At 41.8% G+C, this 19,093-nt stretch overlaps 1 long non-coding RNA gene across 4 annotated transcripts in view; it reads left to right on the top strand.

Moving 5' to 3' along the window:
• The window catches only part of LOC135965470 (uncharacterized), a 58,402-nt gene that overhangs the window by 14,656 nt on the left and 24,653 nt on the right, over positions 1-19,093 (top strand). For 2 of the 4 annotated variants that reach the window (XR_010578425.1, XR_010578424.1), the window contains exons 3-6: positions 8,389-8,542; positions 9,932-10,098; positions 15,199-15,311; positions 16,937-17,058. This is a non-coding gene — a long non-coding RNA (uncharacterized lncRNA). The remainder of the gene's footprint in view (positions 1-8,388; positions 8,543-9,931; positions 10,099-15,198; positions 15,312-16,936; positions 17,059-19,093) is intronic. The other 2 variants (XR_012418936.1, XR_010578426.1) reach the window with 2 other exon arrangements.

The raw sequence follows: 19,093 nt of genomic DNA, 5'->3' as shown, positions 1-19,093 counted from the left end.
GTTAGAGATGGGGTTTTGCCACATTGGCCTGGCTGGTCTCCAACTTCTGGCCTCAGATGATCCGCCCACCTCAACCTCCCAAGGTGCTGGGATTACACACATGAGCCACCTTGCCAGCCTCATCTGGGACATATTGATGTGTATTTTGGGTGATGATCAAATCAGGGTACTTAGCATAACTATTCTCTCATACGGGTATTATTTCTCTGTGATGAGAACACTCAAAATTGTTCCCTTTTAGCTTTTTTTGAAAAATACAAAACAATACTGTGACCAGAGTCACGCAGCTGTGGAACAGGACACTAGCATGTATTCCTCCCAACTAACTGTAACTTTGTTTCCATCACCAATCCCTCCTATCCTCCCCTCTTTCCCCAGCCTCAGGAGACCACTCCTGTACTTTCTGCTTCTTGTATTAAGTTTTTGGATTCAACGTAAGTGAGGTCATGCAGTGTTTGTCTTTCTGTGCTTGGCTTATTTAACAGAATGTTTTCTGGGTTCATTGGTGTTGCCCTAAATGAAAATTGCATTATTTTTTATGGCCAGAGAGTATATTATTGTATATATGTACTACATTTTCTTTATTCCTTCATTTGTGGGTGAACAGGTAGGCAGATTCCATCATCCTAGCTGTTGTGAATAGTGATGTAATAGACATGGAAAGGCAGATGTCTGTTCAATATCCTGGTTTGCTTTGACTGTATAGCTAAGTAGTGGGATGAATAGATCATATGGTTATGTACTTTCAGTTTTTTGAGGAATCTGCAACTGCTTTCCGGAGTGTATATAGCAATTGACCCTCCCATAAACACTTCTTTTTCCCTGGAAATTGACACCAGCATTTGTGTTTGTATTTTTATTTGTCATATTCATGTGAATAAGTGAGATGCTTTCTGCATATGGTTTTGATTTCCGTTTTGTGCAGGATTAGTAATGTTAACCACGTTTTTGTAAAGATAGAATCAGTCTTACATCTTCTTTGTGGAAAAGTCTATTCAGCCTCTTTGCCCAGTCTTGGATTGGTTACTTGTTTCTCTTTTGGTTAGTTTTTTTGCTGGTTACTAATGTTAGTACCTTGTGCCTTTTGGAAAACAATGCCTTATCAGCTGTATGTTTCCCCAAACTTTTCTTCTCACCTTTAGGATGCTGTTCTTTTTTTTCTTCTTTTTTTTTCCCTCTGCCCCCTTCCCCCAAACCGGACTCCAGTGGAGTCTTGCTCTGTCACCCAGGCTGGAGTGCAGTGGTGCGATCTTGGCTCACTGCAACCTGCGCCTCCGGGGTTTAAGCAATTCTCCAGCCTTAGCCTCTTAGCCTCCTGAATAGCTGGGATTGCAGGTGTGCACATCCATGCCCGGCTAATTTTTGAATTGTCACTAGAGACAGGGTTTCACCATGTTGGCCAGGCTGGTCTCGAACTCCTGACCTTGTGAGCGACCATGCCTGGTCTAGGATGCCTTCTCTTTGGGTTCATTTGTTCTCCCCTCTGCAGAGGCTCTATTGTTACGTACTTAGTCTCTCATGTTTATATTTGCATTTGTTGGCAGTGATTTCAGCATCCCATCCAAAAAGATTGTTAAGCCGTTTTATTGTCTGTGCATATTTTCCCCCAAATTTTTCCTTTTTCTTTTTTCTTTTTGCAACCTGTGTGCACAGGGTCAAGTTTCCTCTAAATATATGCTTATCCCATGTTTTCTTCTTGGAGTGTTTTGCTTTCAAGATTGAATTTAACTGTTTGATTTATTTTTCATAGATTTTTGTGTATTGGGCAACATAGGGGTGCTAGTTCAATCTTGTGCACATGAGTACCCAGTTTTCTCAACTGTTGTGCTTTTGGTATGCTTTTGAAAAATGTGTGCCCTAAATATAATTTTGGGTTGATTACTTGGCTCCCTCATTTTGTCCATTCGGTTGTCTTTCTGTGTTTGTGCTATTCAGAGATTGCTTGGGTGACTATAGCTTTTGTTTTATCTATCCACGTATCTATCTATCTATCTATCTATCTATCTATCTATCTATCTATCTATCTATCTGTTTTATCTATCATCAATGTATCTATCTATCCATCTATCCATCCATCCATCCATTTATAATATATCCTAATATTTTTTTGAGATTGGTTATCATTGTGTCACCCAGACTGGAATGCAGTGCTGTGATCGTGGCTCATTGCAGCCTTGACCTCCTGGGCTCAAGTGATCCTCCCTCCTCAGCCTCCCAAGTAGCTGGGACTACTTGGAGGTCCCATACCTTACAGGTGTGCACCACCATACCCCACTAATTTTTTTATGCTTTTTGTAGAGGTAGGGTTTTGCCATGTTGCCCAGACTTCTCTTGAACTCCTGGGCTCAAGTGATTTGCCTGCATCAGCCTCCCAAAGTGCCATGAGTACTGGTGGGAGCCACTGCGCCCGGGGAAACCTTGTTTTAAATATATATATACACACTTTTATTTTCATTAAATTGAAGTTTAGTTACATGTGAACATTTGATGACACTGAGGCTTGTGGCCACCGACCCCAGCACCCAGGTAGTGAGCAAAGTGCCAATCAGGCGGTTCTTCCGCCCACACCCCCTTTCTGCCTCCTTTTTTCATCTGATAGTCCCCAGTGTGTATTGTTTGCATCTTTATGTTCGAATGTATTCACTGTTTAACTCCAACTCATAAGTGAGAACATGCAGTGTTTGGTTTTCTGTTCTTGCCTTGATTTGCTAAACATGATAATCTCCAGGTCTATCCATGCTGCTTAGGACATGATTTACTGTCTTTTGGGTAGATACCAAGTAGTGGAATTGCTGGGTCTGATGGTAGTTCTGTTTTAAGTTCTTTGAGAATCTCTACACTGCTTTCCACGGTGTGAACTAGTTTTCACGTTGACGAAGAGTGTAGCAGCGTTCCCTTTCCTTTGCTGCCTCGCCAGCATGTTGTTTTGACTTTGGAAAAATGCCCACTGTGACCAACCTGAGATGTTATCTTACAGTGTTAGTGAGTTGCATTGCACTGATGATTAGTGACGTTGTGTATTTTTTTCATGTCAGTTGATCACTTGAATGTCATCTTTTTATTTTTTTTTTTATTTTTTGGGATAATGTCTCACTCTGTTGCCCAGACTGGAGTGCGGTGGCACAATCTTAGCTCGCTGCAACCTCTGCCTCCTGGGTTCAAGTGATACTCCTGCCTCAGCCTCCCTAGTATCTAGGATTACAGGCAAGCACCGCCATGCCCAGCTAATTTTTGTATTTTGAGTAGAGACGGGGTTTCCCATGTTGGCCAGGCTGGTCTCAAACTCCTGGCCTCAAGTGATGTGCCTGCCTCAGCCTCTGAAAGTGCTGGGATTGCAGATGTGAACCACCATGCTCAGCCTGTTCCCTGACATTTCTTTACAAAAATTTGCCCTATGATAAAGGTATACTACCAGAGGGTAGAATGAGGCACTTTGGTCCATGCGTACATTGTTCAGTGATGAAATCGGGGTATTTAGCGTATCTCTTGCCTCATAGAGTTATTATTCCTTTGAGATGAAGACAGAATCCTCTTTTCTAGCTTTCTTGAAAAGTACACTCTAGTAATGTTAGACCTGGTCACCCTGCTGCTGTGGAATAGAACTACAGGTTTCATTCCTGTCATGGAATATGTAAGCTTATACCTGTTTCCAATCTCTGACCGTGCCCCACCTTTGAACCCCAACGAGTGGTAAGAACAGTTATGCTTACTAGTTCTATGAAATAAGTTCTTTAGATTCCTCCTGAGTGAGACAATGCGATGTTTGTCTTTCTCTGTGTAGTTTGTTTCTTGTCTTTTCTTTTTTCCTTTTTTTTTTTTTTTTGAGGTTGTGTCTGGCTCTGTTTGCTCAAGCTGGAATGCAGTGGCGTGATCTGGGCTCACTGCGTCCTTGACCTCCTGGGGCTCAGGTGATTCTCCCACCTCAGCTTGGTGAGTAGCTGGGACTTTTGAGAAACGTCTCTTGAGGTTCATTGCCCAACTTTGGCTGGATTACTTGGTTTTGCATGTTTCGCCTCTTAGTAGCATTAGTTTCTCGTGCATACTGTGTAACAACCTCTTTCAGATAAATGATTCCTCATCATGCCCTCCCTATATGAAGAATGCCTTCTCATTGTTGATTGGTTCATTGCTCCCTTTACCATGCCGTAGTTCTTGAGTTTTCTTTTTCATGTGTTGAGTTTTCCTTTTGTTAGCAGTGATTTGGGGTCAGGCCAGAAAGAAAAATCACAATTTGGATGCATTTCATTGGTTCTGAGTATATTTTCCATATATTTCCTATTTTTTCTTTTTGTAGCCTGTGAGCATAGATGAAGTTACCCTGAACTTCCACTCACTCTGTGTTTTCCTGTAGGAGTTTTATGCTTTTGGGTCTTGTGTTTAGGTTTTCATTTATTTTGAGTTGATATTTGTGTATTGTGTAACATAAAGGTCCTATTTCATTCTTTTTCATGTGGATATCTGGTATTTTCAGATTCATTAATTGAACAGAAATCCACTCCTCATTGCGTCTTCCAGGCATTCTTTTGACAAATATGTGTTGACTCCATACAGACGTACATTTAGGTTCTGTTTTGTCCGCATGGTTTCATTGTTAGGCCTCTACCATAGTCTTTGGGTGAGTAGATCTTTTCCATGTAATTTGAAATTGAGCAGTGTGAGGCCTCCAAACGAGGTTGCATTTCCTAGGGGTGCTTTGCATGTTCAGAGTCTGTGGTAGTTCCATGTGAATTTTTAGCTGTGTATAGTTACATTTCATGACAAGTTTGGTTCATACTGCATGTCCAGAATTAGAAGTGCAATGGGGACATTGTAGTACTTGCGTACCTTGCATAAGGATAAAAGATAAAGTGAAGGAGGTTTCCATGTTTCATGTGTGGGTTCCCAGTTCTCTCAAAGTCATTCACAGAGCGGACTAGCCGTTTCCCATTTTGTTTGGGTTTTTTGTTTGTTTTGATACGGAGTTTTGCTCTTTTGCCCAGGCTAGAGTGAAGTGGTGTGATCTCGGCTCACTGCGACCTCCGCCTCCTGGATCCAAGCGACTCTCCCGCCTCAGCCCCTGAGTAGCTGGGATTACAGGCACATGCCACCACACTTGCTAATTTTTCTATTTTTATTAGAGACAGAGTTTCACCATGTTGGCCAGGCTGATCCCATACTCCTGACATCAAGTGGTTTGCCTGCTGTTGCCTCCCAAAATGTTGGGATTACAGGCATGAGCCCCTGCGCCTGGCCTTTTGAGAAATCTGTTGACTGTAAGTACGTTCAGGTTTGTCTGTTGGCTGCGTGATATTGTCCAATGGCATATGTTTCTATTTTTATGCCAGTTCCTTGCTGCCTTAGTAAGTATAGCTTTTCGATATAATTTGACATCAGGGAGCGTGAGGTATTCAAGTGAGTTTCTATTTCTGGGAAGTGCTTTGGATTTTCCGGGTTCTCTGTGAATTTTGCCATTGTTCATTTATAGTTTTAAAATTGAGTTTGTCATACATGTCCAAAATTAGGGAGTACAGTGGGATTTTGTTTACTTGCGTACTTTGAGGAATGATGAAGTCAGGGTGTTTTGCATATCTATTCCCATGTCCAGTTTTTATTTGTTTGCGGTGTGAACCTTCAGTGTTCCTCTCCTTTCTAGCTCTATTGAAAGAGATCCTACCATATTGTTACTTGTAGTCACCCTCCTGTGGAGTAGATCACCAGCATTAATTCCTCCCCTGGAAATGCAACTTGGTACCTATTACCAATGCCAGCCCATGCCCTCCCCTCTCCCCAGCATGTGATAACCACTATTGTACTTTCACTTTCAATTAGATAATTCTTGTTTAGTCTCCTCATGGGTGAGATGATGCAGTGTTTGTGTTTCCCTGCCTGGCTGATTCCACTGAATATAATGTCTTCCAGGTTTATCCGTGTTACCACAAAGGAGATAATGTCGTCAATCTTTGTTGTTGGGGCGTATTTCGTTGTGTCTGTATGCTGAAGTTCCTTCATCCCTTCATCAGTTGATGGACAGGTAGCTTGATTGCATACCTTGGCTATTGTGTATGGTGCTTCGGTCAACCTGGGAAGGCAGCTATGGCTTTCATGCAGTGATTTCACTGTCCGTCAGTATATACCCACTGCTGGAATTGCCAGATGAAATGGTAGTTTCCTTTTTGATTGTTTGGGAAGCTCCAAGAGGTTTTCATAGTGCCTGTAGTAACAGTGATTTCTCCCAACAGTGTATGAGGGTATCTGTGTATGCAACTTCCTCCGGGAAATTTGTTTGAAATAATTGGTTTCTTTTAATTGTTCAAATAAGTGTGAGTCTGTATCTGAGCATGCTTTTCATTTACGGTTTAGAGATGACTAATAATGTTGAGAACCGCCCTTTTTACATGTTAGTGAATTGCACTTTGTCTTTTTAGTAATGTCTGTTCACGTTTGTATCCCAGTTTTGGTTGGGTTACTTGGTTTTGTGTGTTTTGCTCCTCAGTGTTGTATTAGTTTCAGATACATGATTCCTTATAATGTTCTCTCTATCTGAAGAATGCCTTCTGAGTGTTGATTGGTGCATTGATTTCTTTACTGTGCAGTATTTCTTCGGGTTTTTTTTTTTTCTTTTTACTGGTTGATTATTATTTCAGTTTACAGTGATTATTCTTTTTTTTTTTTTTTGAGACAGAGTCTTGCTGTGTCTCCCAGACTGGAGTGCAGTGGTGCCATCTCTGCTCACTGCAAGCTCTGCCTCCCAGGTTCACGCCCTTCTCCTGCCTCAGTCCTAAGTAGCTGGGACTATAGGTGCATGCCACCATGCCCGGCTAATTTTTTTTTTTTTTTTGTATTTTTAGTAGAGACGGGGTTTCACCATGTTAACCAGGATGATCTCAATCTCCTGACCTCCTGGTCCGCCCGCCTCAGCCTCCCAAAGCGCTGGGTTTACGGGTGTGAGCCACCGTGCCAGGCCAAACAGGGATTATTCTTGTAAGATACAGTCAATAATAAAAACAAATTTTTTTTACTTCTGTGATTGGAAGTGTTTTCCTTCTGTTGTTTTAATATCGATTCAGGTTTTTTGAAACCTAAGCTCACTCTGTGTTTTCCTGTAGGCATTTGATGCTTTGGGGTTATGTGTTTAGGTTTTAATTTGTGAGCCACAGCACCCGACCTCATTGCATCTTATGGGTGTTCTTTTGAGAAAAATGTGTTGACTGCATACAGGCGTGCGTTTAGGTACTGTTATGTCCATAGGTGCATGGTTTCTTTTTATGTCACTACCATAGTCTTTGGATAAGTAGAGCTTTTACCTGTAATTTGAAGATGAAGAGTGTGAGGCCTCCAATCTAGTTTGTATTTCCTAGGATTGCTTTGCATATTCAGGGTTTTTGGTGGTTTCATGTGAATTTTTAGCTGTGTGTAGTTAACATTTTGTAACAAGTTTAGTTCATACCACATGTCCAGAATTAGCAGTGAAGTGGGACATTGTGATAATTGTATACCTTGCATAAGGATAGAATCAAGGAGTTTCTTGTGCCTGTGACCATGTATAGGTCTTACATCTTGGAGGTGTGAACATCGGTATTCTCCTTGGTAGCTATTTTGAGAAAGACACGACCATATTGTTATACACAGTCTCCCTGCTGTGGAGTAGAATACCAGAATGTATTCCTCTCCTTTAACTCTCTGCATACCTATTGCCAATTCTTGCCCGTGTCCTCTTCTCCACCCAGCCTGTGGTAACCGTTACTGTATTTCCATCTTCAGTGAGTTAAATTTTTCAGCTCCCACTTGAGTGAGAACATGCAGGGTTGATATTCCTCTTTTCTTTGCCTTTCTGATTTGATTGAACATAGTATCTTGCAGGTGCAGGCATGTTGTGGGAAATGAAAAATGCCCTGAATTTTGATGGCTGAAAAGTATTCCATTGTGCCTTGTCCTGGAGATTCTTCATCCCTTCATCTGTGGATGGACAGGAAGGTTGATTCTATCCTTTGGCTATGTCAGTAGCATGTCAAGAAAGAGGGGAAGGAAGCTTTGTCTCCAGCATACGAATTTCATTTCCTTTCCATGGAGAGCCATGGGTGGGATGATGACATTACATGTTAGGAACATGTTTAATTTGTTCAGGGACCTTCAACTGTTTTCCCTAGAATGCATCCTAATTAAAGTTCCACCCAGTAGTGTGTAAGATTATCCCTTTCTTTGCCTTCTCACCAGCCTTTGCCTTATTTCAAACGCAGTCTTGCTTTTTGGCAATATTCATATCAGTTAGATTGAGATGGTGCCTGAGTGTGGTTTTCATTCACATGTTTGAGATGAGTTGATCTCAAACACTGATGTTGAGAAACCCATTCTTTTACCTGGTTTTTTGTTTTTGTTTTATGGAGACAGAATTTCTCTCTTGTTGCCCAGGCTGGAGTGCAATGGCGCCATCTCAGCTCACTGCAACCTCCATCTCGTGTGTTCAAGTGATTCTCCCTCCTCAGCCTCCTGAATAGCTGGAAGTAGAGGTGTGTGCCCAACCTGGGAAAGCAGTTATGACTTCCATATAGTGATTTCTCTGTCCGTAAGTATATACCCACTGTTGGAATTGCTAGATGAAGTGGTAGCTAGCTTTGTGATTGTTTGGGAAGCTCTAAGAGGTTTTCGTAGTACCTGTGGTAATGGTGATTTCTCTCAACACTGTGTAAGAGTATCAGTGCATGCAGGTGTCCCTGGGGCATTCATGTGAAATAATTGGTTTTTATTTTTTGTTAGAATTAGAGTGAGTTTGTATCTGAGTGTGGTTATTTAAGATTTAGAGATGACTAGCAATGGTAAGAATGACTTTTTTTTCCTGTTAGTGAATTGCGTATTGCCTTTTCAGTAATGCCTGTTCAGGTTTGTTGCCTAGTTATGGCTGGGTTGCTTGGTTTTGGGTGTTTTGCTCCTCAGGGGGATGTTAGTTCCTACCGAATGTCAGATAACAACCACTTCTAGATACATGATTCCTCGTAATATCCTTTCTGTCTGAGGAATGCCTTCTGAGTGTTGGTTGCTGCATTGTTTTCCTTACTGTGCAAAACTTCTTCAGGTTTTGTGTTTTTGTTTCTTGATTATTTTAGTTGTGATTTTTTATTTTTGTTTTTCCCTTTTTATTTATTTATTTATTTTTTGAGACAAAGTCTCACTCTGTTTCCCAGACTGAAGTGGGGTGTCACGATTTTCGCTCACTGTAACCTCTGCTTCCCAGGTTCTAGCAATTCTCTTGTCTCAGCCTCCTGAGTAGCTGGGACTACAGGCGTGCACCACTGCTCCTGGCTGATTTTTTTATTTTTAGTAGAGACAGGGTTTCATCATGTTGGCCAGGCTGGTCTCAAACTCCTGACCTCAAGTGATCCGCCCACCTTGGCCTCCCAAAGTCCTAGGTTTACAGGCGTGAGCCACCGTGCCCGGCTAGCACTGACTGTTTTTGTAAGGTAAGGTCAATAACAAAAACTAGAATTTTTGACTTCTGTTGTTGGAAGTGGTTTTTTTTCTGTATGTCTTTTTTTCTATTGTTTACTTTTACATCCTGTGAGCTTACATTCAGGTTTTCCTAAACTTAAGCTCACTCTGTGTTTTCCTGTAGCAGTTTTATACTGTTAGGTCTTGTGTTTAGGGTTTAATGTATTTTGAGTTTCTGTTTGTGTATTGTATAACATCAAGGTCTTATTTCATTCTTTCGTATGTGGCTATCCAGTCATTTCAGACTGCTCAATTGAAGACTGGTGATTCCTCATCTCATCTTTTTTCCCTTCGAGACGCAGGTCCCACTCATGCTGTTACCCAGACTAGAGTGCAGTGGCGAGATCTCAGCTCTCCACAACATCAGCATCCTTGCTTCAAGAGATTCTCGTGCTTCGTCTTCCCAAGTGGATGGGATTGCTGGTGTGCACCAGCACACATGACTAGTATTTTTTTGTATTTTAACTAGAGATGGAATTTCACCATTTTGGCCAGGCTGGTCTGAAACTCCTGACCTCAAGTGATCTGCCCGACTGAGTCTCTGAAAGCTCTGGGAGTACAGGTGTGAGCCACAGCACCCGCCTCATTACATCTTCTGGGCGTTCCTTTGAAAAAAAATGTGTTGATTGCATACAGGTATGTGTTTAGGTTCTCTTATGTCCCTAGGTTCATGGATTCATTTTTATGCCACTGCTGTAGTCGTTGAATGAGTGGAGGTTTTACATGTGTTTTGAAACTGGGGAATGTGCAGCCTCCAATTGAGTTTGCATTCCCTTGGATTGCTTTGCATATTCAGGTTCTTTGGGTCTTTGGTGGTTCCATGTGAATGTCTAGCCATGTATCATTAGCATTCCATAAAACGTTTGTTTCATACTTTATGTCCAGAATTAGGGGTGCGTTGGGACATTGTGATACTTGTTTGTATAGCTTGAGTATGGATAAAATCAGGGAGTTTCCCATGCCTCTGAGCACGTATAGGTTTAATATCTTCGATGTGTGAACATTCAGTATCCTCCTTGGTAGCTCTTTTGAAAACGGCACGACCATGTTGTTAAGTATCGTCGCCCTGCTTTGGACTGGAATACCAGAATGTATTCCTCTCCTGTAACTCTTTGTGTACCTATTGCCAATCCTTGATGTCCTCTCCTCCACCTAGTCTGTGGTGACCACTGCTGTATTTTCACCTTCGGTGAGTTAAATTTTTCAGCTCCCACACAAGTGAGAACATGCAGGTTTGGTCTTTGTCTGCGTTTCTGATTTGATTGAACAGAATATCTCCAGGTGCAGCCATGTTGCTGGAAATGATAGGATTCCAGGAATTTTGATGGCCCAAAAGTATTCCATTGTGTCTCTGTACTAGAGATTCTTCATCCGTTCATCTGTGGATGGACACGGAGGCTGATTTCTTATCTTGGCTTTTGTGCCTAGGGCTGAATTCCACCTGGGATGACAAATCATCTCTTCCATGTCCTGATCATGTGCTCTGTGTATATACCTAGTAATAGAATTACTAGATAAAATGGTAGTGTGGTTTTACGATTTCAAGGAACATCCAAGTGGTTTCTTTAGTGTGCATACTAGTTTACCATATCCCACCAGCTGTGGAGACAAGTTCTTCCTCTGAAAATCTGTGACCTTTTGTCTTTTAATATTTTTCAATTTTTTTCTTGTAGCATCCATTGCATGTAGAGTGAGATGGAATCTGAGTGTGTGTTTGATTTTTTTGTGTGTATAAATGGTACTTGCTAAGTTATTGTGAATTTGTTTATAATTTGTTGTGTAGGACTGGGCAGAGGACCTGAAGACATGAGATTTATGCACAGGTCAAAGAGAAGATTCCCACCATTGCTGATGCACACAAAAGCATAAGTGAAAATCACACCAGATTTCATCTCACTCTGGTTAGAATGAATACTACCAACATTTGATGGCAGTTTGTTTCTATACAGTATACATTATACCCACACATACACACACAACCCAAGGTACAAGGGACATTTTGAGATATCTATATGTAGCATCATGATGAAATCATCGTATCTGGCATGTCTGTGATCTTCCATCATTATTTTTTCTCTGTGGAGAGAATATTCAGAACCATGTTTTCCAACTAATTTTGAAAAATTTTTCTAGATTCTGTTGAGCCTAGTCACCTAGTCACCCTGCTGTGCAATAGAACACCAGAATGGATTCCTTGTATCTGAGCGTCACTCGGTACCCGTTACCAATCCCTGCCATGTTGATGAGCCTGGTCTTGAACTCCTGACCTCATGTGATCCACCTGCCTTGGCCTTCCAAAGTATTGAGATTACAGGTGTGAGCCACTGTGCCCGGCCTACCTTTTACTTTTTTAAGGAACTTCCAAAAGTTTTTGTAGCATGTACAGTAATTTTAATTCCACCAAGTGTGTGGAAGAGTTTTTTTTTTTTCTGCAAGTCTACACTGACCATTGCCTTCAACAATTTTGATTTTTATCTGTTGTAATACTCATTGTAGGTGGAATTAGATGGTAACCGAGTATGGTTTTGATTCACGTTTTTGTGAGGATTAGTGATATTGAGGAACTGTCACCTGTGGGTCAGTTTCCTGCCATCTTTTCACTCAGGTCTATTTAGATCCTTTTACCTTGGATATTTGTTGTTTTTATTGTTGTTTTTCACTTAGTCATATCACTTTATTGTATGTGTTAGATAACAACCTCTTTCAGGGCTAGGATTTTTTATCGTTTCTCCCAGTCTTTAGGATTCCTTTTTTTTGTTTCATTGTTTCCTTTTCCCTGTAGAATTTGTAAAGTGTCCCTAGTCACATATGGTTATAGTTGCGTACGTTAGCAGTGATTTTTGTGTTCAACGCCCCACTTCCATGAAACAGAAAAACGTGTGGGCGCACGCACACACACACGGAGACAAGCCTTGCATTGTCTATGGGTGTAGTTTCCCTACTTTTTTTTTAGTGTTATGATGCTTTTTTACCTTTTGCAGCCTGTTTGCATAGATCAAGGGTTTCCTAAAATATACACCCACTCTGTGTTTTCTTATAGGACCTTTACAGTTTCAAGATTGAGTTTAGGTCTTCACTTCATTTTGTGTTGATTTTGTGTATCGTGCATTGTAAGGGTCCTATTTCAGTGTTTTTCCTGTGGATATTCAGTTTTCTCAAAATCAATAATTGAACCAGACTCACTTTCCCATTGTATATTTTTGGGGTTTTGAAAAATGTGTTCCCTACATATCATGTTGAATAGAGTATTTGGCTGCCTCATTGTGTCACCTAGGTCCTCGTTCTGTGTTTGTGACAGTCATGAATTGTTTGGATAACTACAGATTGTTTTTTGATTGATTATTTTCTTTGGTTCTTACCTTGGATTTTTCTTTTAATGCTTTCTACTCTTATTATTAGAGGTTAAAAGATATATATGCAAGTTAGTTACATCTGTTGATTGCATGACCCTGAGACTTGGGGTCCCAACAATCCTGTAACCCAGGCAGTGAGCAGAGGGCCCACAGGGTGGGTCTTCAGCACACGCTTCCTCTCCCCTGTTTTTTTTATTGGTCTGGTGGTCATTCCAGGTGTCTGTTGTTCTCTTCTTTATGTTTGAGTCCATTCAAAGTTTAGCTCCCACTTATAAGTGAGAACATGTGGCATTTGGTTTACTACTTGGGCCTTAGTTCACTTATGACATTGGCCTGCAGTTTCCACCTTCTGTTGTCAGGTGATCCTCCCACCTGAGCCTCCGGATTAGATAGGTCTACAGGTGCCCACCACCACATCCGGCTAATTTTTTTATTATTGTAGAGATGGGATCTCACCATTTTGCCCAGGCTGGTCTCAAATACTAAACTGAAGTGATCCATGTGCCTCGGCTTCCCAAAGTGCTAGAATTACAAGTGTAAGCCACTGTGCCAGTCTCTCATCCACTGTTGATGGCTAGGTTGATTCCATGCCTTTGACATTGTGAAAAATACTGCCATGAACATACAAGTGCCTGTGTCTTTTGGATAGAAGGATTGATTTTCCTTTGGGTAGATGCACAGGAGTGGGCTTTCTGGATGAGGTGGTAGTTCTATTTTCAGCTCTTTGAGAAATCCCCGATCAGCTTTCAACGGTGTCTGTACTAGTTTTCATCCCTTCCCCTTCCCTGAAAGCATACTAGCGTTTCCTTTCCTCGTCTGTCTCGCCAGCATGTGTTCCTTGTCTGTGTAGTCCTCAGCATTGTGACCTCCGTGGGATGGCATCTTGTCATGTTTTTGATTGGCAGCTCTCTGATAGTGAGTTTGAGCATGTTTTTCTATTTGTTGGTTGCTTGTACATTGACTTTTTTTTTTTTTTTTGAGACGGAGTCTCGCTCTGTCGCCCAGGCTGGAGTGCAGTGGCGCGATCTCGGCTCACTGCAAGCTCCGCCTCCCGGGTTCACGCCATTCTCCTGCCTCAGCCTCCCGAGTAGCTGGGACTACAGGCGCCCACAACCGCGCCCGGCTAATTTTTTGTATTTTTAGTAGAGACGGGGTTTCACCGTGGTCTCGATCTCCTGACCTTGTGATCCGCCCGCCTCGGCCTCCCAAAGTGCTGGGATTACAGGCGTGAGCCACCGCGCCCGGCCGTACATTGACTTTTAAGAAGTGTGTGTTCATGTCTCTTGCCCATTTATTAATGGGATATTCCCTGGTTGACTTGTTGAAGGGCCTTGTAGATTCTGCATATTAGACGTTGTTCAAATGCAGTTTTGGACCGTGTTCTCCCATTGTGTGCGCTGTTAACTCTGTTGGTAGTTTATTTTGCTTTGCAGCAGCTCTTTCAGGTATTCAGTCTGACTTGTCAATTTCTGTTTTTGTTGCCGTTACTCTTCAGGACTTAGCCATCTAAATTCTTTGCCAAAGCCGATGTGGAGAAGGATATTTCACAAGTTTTCCAGTAGGATTTTAATAGTTTGAGTTTTTATGTTTATATGTTTTATTCATCTTGAGTTCCTCTTTGTGTCTGGTGAGAGGTAGGGAGGGCCCTAGTGTTACTCTTCTGCACATGGCTAGCCACTTATTTCAGCACCGTTGATTGAATAGGGTGTCCTTTTGCCTTTGCGTACTTTGGTGGATTCTGTGTTAGATCAGATAGTTTTCAGTGTGTGGTTTTACTTCTTGGTCCTCCCTTGTGTTCCACTGCTCTATGTGGAAGCCGGTTCCTAGCTTTTCCATGAAATTTGAAATCAGGAAGTGTGAAGTATCCGATGTAGTCTGGATGTCTCAGGATTGTGGAGGATGAAACTCAGGGCACTTCATGGTCTCACATGAATATTAGCATCGCCTATTTCTATTTCTTGCAACAAATGTGTTGCATAGTAAAGGAACAATACAATGAGACAGTAGAATAGGGCATTATGGTCGATGCATACATTGTGAAATGATGACATCAGGGTACTTAGTGTTTCTCTTACCTTTTCTCATTGTTTATTCCTTTATGGTGAGACCCTTCAGTATTCTCCTGTCAAGCTGCGTTGAAAGTGATGTGCTGATACCGTTACCCTGGTCACCCTGCACTGGAATAAAACAACTGAATTTTCTTCCTCTCATTTTCCCATTTGCAATCCCTGCCCATTACTCCTCTTTTCCCCCAATCTCTGCAAACCAATATTGTGCTCACCAGGTCTTTGAGATAGAGTTTCTCAGATTCTACATGTGTGAGATGACTCAAGGTTTGTTTCTCTCCCCGCTTGCTCATTTAATTTACCATCATGTCCTCCAGGTGCAACCCTGTGGTTCCCCACATTATGATGTCATTGTGGTTTTCTGTGTGAAGAGTATCCCGGTGTGTACATGTGGAGCAGCTTCTTTCTCCCTTCGTCTGTGGACAAGCAGGTAGGTTGATGCTTACACTGGCTCTTGGGAACAGTGCTGGAATCCACATGGGTGGGTAGATCTGTCTTTGGTGTCCTGATTTCAGTGACTTTGAGTGTATTCCTAGTAGTAGAGTTGCCGGTGGATATGGTAGTTGGAGTCTTTTGAGGTTTGGAGGAACCTCCAAGAGGTTTCTGTAGCGTGTGTGCTAGTTTACCTTCTCACGAACTGTGGAGAAGAGTGTCTCTCTCTCTCTCTCGAAACACACCAGCGTTTCCCTTTCTTTCAGTGGTTTTTTTTTTTTTCCTCTTTATGTTAATACTCATTCCAACTAGAATGAGATGGTGTCTAAGCGTGGTTTTGATTTACATTTTGCTTGTGGTTAGTGACGTTTGCCAAATTATTGTGAACTTGTTTCAATTTGATGTGTAAGAGCGGGCAAAGGACCTGAAGACCTGAGAAGGTAAAAGATTCTGAATCAACATTACTGATCCTCACGAGAAGTCAATCAAAACCACACTGAGATAGCATCTGTCTCTGGTGAGAATGAATGTTACCAAAATGGGACAGCAGTTTCATTGTCGTATAGTCTGTGTATAACCAGCGAGTGCAAGGCACAGTTTGATCTGTGTAAACATAGCATCATCATGAAGTCGCGGTGTCTGGCATCTCTGTGAGCTCCAGACTTATGATTTCTCTGTGGAGAGAATATTCACAACTGACTTTTGTAGCTGTTTTGAAAATTGTGGTTTTCTGTTCTTGCCTTTTGGCATAATGGCCTATGGCTCTGTCCAGGTTTCTGGTAAGGGCATGGATTTGTTTTTTATGGCTGTGTAGTGTTCTGTGGTGTGTATGTACCCATTTCCTTTCTCTGATCCACTGCTGATAGGCACCACGGCTGATACCATGTCTTTACCATTGTGAGTAGTACTGCCATGAACATACGAGTGCATGCATGTTTTGGATGGAAGGATTTTCCTTTCGATAGATCCTCAGGAGTGGGGTTGCAGCGTTGGGTGGTAGTTCTCTTTTACGTTCTTTGAGAAATATCCACACTGTGCTCTCCAGGGTGTCTGAACTAGTTTGCATTTCCCCCTACAGTGGACCTGCATTTCTTTGCTCATCTGCCCCACCAGCCTCTGTTGTTGTGGACTGTGTGTCATAATTGCCATTCTGACCAGTGTGAGATGGTATCTCAGTATGTTTCTGATTTGCATTTCTCTGATAATCAGTGAGATCGAGCATGTTTTTATTCTCATTGGTTACTGGTACACCTTCTTTTAAGTGTGTGTTCATGTCCCTTGCCCATTTACAAGTTGGGTTTTTTTTTTTTTTCTGATTTTATTTGTTTAAGCTCTTTACATAAATCCTGGATATTAGACGTTTTTCAGATGCATAGTTGGGGAATATGTTCCCTCATTCTATAGGCTATGTGCTGACTCTGTGGTTGTTTCTTGCGCAGCAGCTCTTTTGTGTACTAGGTCTCACTTATCAGTAATTGCTTTTGTTGCCATTGCTTTTTGGGACTTGACATATAACTGCTTTGCCAAAACCTCTGTCGAGAAGGGTATTTGCTAGATTCTCATGCAGGATTTTTTTATAGTTTCAGGTCTTGGATTTTTTTGTATTTTTGTATTTATTTACAGACCGAGTCTCGCTGTGTCATACAGGCTGGAATGCAATGGAGCGATCTTGGCTCACTGCACCCTCCACCTTCGGAGTTCAAGTGATTCTTGTGCATCAGTCTCCCAACTAGCTCGGAGTAGAGGTACGTGCCACCATACCTGGCTAAGTTTTGCTTTTTAAGTAGACAGGGTTTCATCATGTCGGCCAGGGTGGTCTCGAACTTTCCGACCTCAAGTCATCCGCCTGCTTTGGCCTCCCAGGGTGCTTGGATTCCAGGCATGAGCCACCACACCCAGCCCAGGATTTTGCATTTCAATCTTTGATTCAATTTGAGTTGCTCTCTGTACATGGTGAGACACGGGCCCAGTATTATTTCTTCTGCATCTAGGTAGCCACTGATCCCAACACCACTTACTGATAGGGAATCCTTTCTCCATTGCTTATTTTTGTTGTTTTATTTTCAAGTATCAGATGATTTCAGGTGTGCAGGTTTGTATCTGGGTCTTCTAATCTGTTCCACTGTTCTGTGTAAGCGGGTGCCCAGCTTTTTAGTGAAAATGCCTAGCCGTTACATTGTGAGTGTTTTCTTAGAGTATTTCCTTTGTTTTAATTTTTTAAAAATACGTTTAGCAGCCTACGTGCACGTATTACTTTTCGAAAATACATGCGCACCGTATGTTTTCTTGTAGTAGTTTTGTGGTGTCAGAATTGAGTTTTAGGCCTTTAACATATTTTGCATTGATTTTTGTGTTGGCATGACATAACGGTCCTATTTCAGTGTTTTGCTTCTGAATGTTCAGTCTACTCAGAATCATCTATTGAACAGGCGGTCTTTTGCCCATTGTGTCTTTTTGGTGTTCTTTTGAAAAATGTGTTCATTATATGTAATTGGGGTTGAGTATTTGGTTTACTCATTCTGTCCAGTTTCTTAGTTTATGCCAGTAAATGATTGTTTGGATAATTATAAAAGTTTGTGTTTTTCATTCATTGTTTTAGCTTCTAAGTTTGTATTTGTTAACTAATTTCGCCGGGCGCGGTGGCTCACGCCTGTAATCCCAGCACTTTGGGAGGCCGAGGCGGGTGGATCACGAGGTCAGGAGATCGAGACCATCCTGGCTAACTCGGTGAAACCCCGTCTCTACTAAAAATACAAAAAATTAGCCGGGCGTGGTGGCGGCACCTGTAGTCCCAGCTACTCGGAGGCTGAAGCAGGAGAATGGCGTGAACCCGGGAGGCTGAGCTTGGAGTGAGCCGAGATCGCACCACTGCACTCCAGCCTGGGTGACAAAGCGAGACTCCATCTCAAAAAAAAAAAAAACAAAAACCAAAAACTAATTTCTACATTTATTATAGACTAAAAGGTACAAACGCAGATTAATTACTGCCTTTGGTATATTGCATGACACTGAGACTGGGGTCCCAGAGACCTTATCATGCAGGGAGTGGGTGGACCCACTGGCTAAGTCTTTAGCCCATACCTCATCCCTTCTTCCTTTTTTGTCTGATAGTCATCAGTGTCTGTTGGATAGGGGGTATTCAATGTTAGCTCCACCTTAGAAGTGAGAACGTGGCATTTGGTGTTCTGGTTTTTCCTTCTTTGCCTTTAGATAATGGCCTCCAGCTCCTTTCATGTTGCTGCCAAGGACATGATTTCCTCGTTTTTTGTTTTTTGTTTTTTGTTTTTTTTTTTTAATGGCTGCCTAGTTTTTTGTGGTATATATGTACCACATTTTCCTTTTCTGATCCACTGTTGATGGGTGCCTAGGTTGATTTCACGTATTTGCCATTGTAAATAGTCCCGCCAAGACCATTTGTGTGCATGTGTGTTTTGGACAGAAGGATTTATTTTCCTTTGTGTATATCCCAGTGGTGGACTTGCTGTGTCAGATGGTAGTTCTGGTTTAAGTTCTTTGAGCAGTCTCCAAAGTGCTTTCTGTGGTGTCTGAACTACTTTGCATTTTCACTAATGGTGGACCAGTGTCCCCCTTCTCTGTTGCCTCACTAGTGTCCTTTTTTTTTTTCCTGACTCTGTAATCGTCATTCTGACCAGCGTGCGATATGTCTCATTGTGCTTTTGATTGATATTTCTCTGACAGTTAGGTTCAGCATATTTTCAAATTTTTGGTTGCTTTTATATCATCTTTCAAGAAGTGTGTGCTTATATCCATTGCCTATTA

This window comes from Macaca fascicularis, chromosome 10, assembly GCF_037993035.2.
Source record: "Macaca fascicularis isolate 582-1 chromosome 10, T2T-MFA8v1.1".
Classification (NCBI taxonomy): Eukaryota; Metazoa; Chordata; class Mammalia; order Primates; family Cercopithecidae; genus Macaca; species Macaca fascicularis.
The sequence above is the reverse complement of the archived record's forward strand: the minus strand, read 5'-3'. Positions and strand labels throughout refer to the sequence as shown.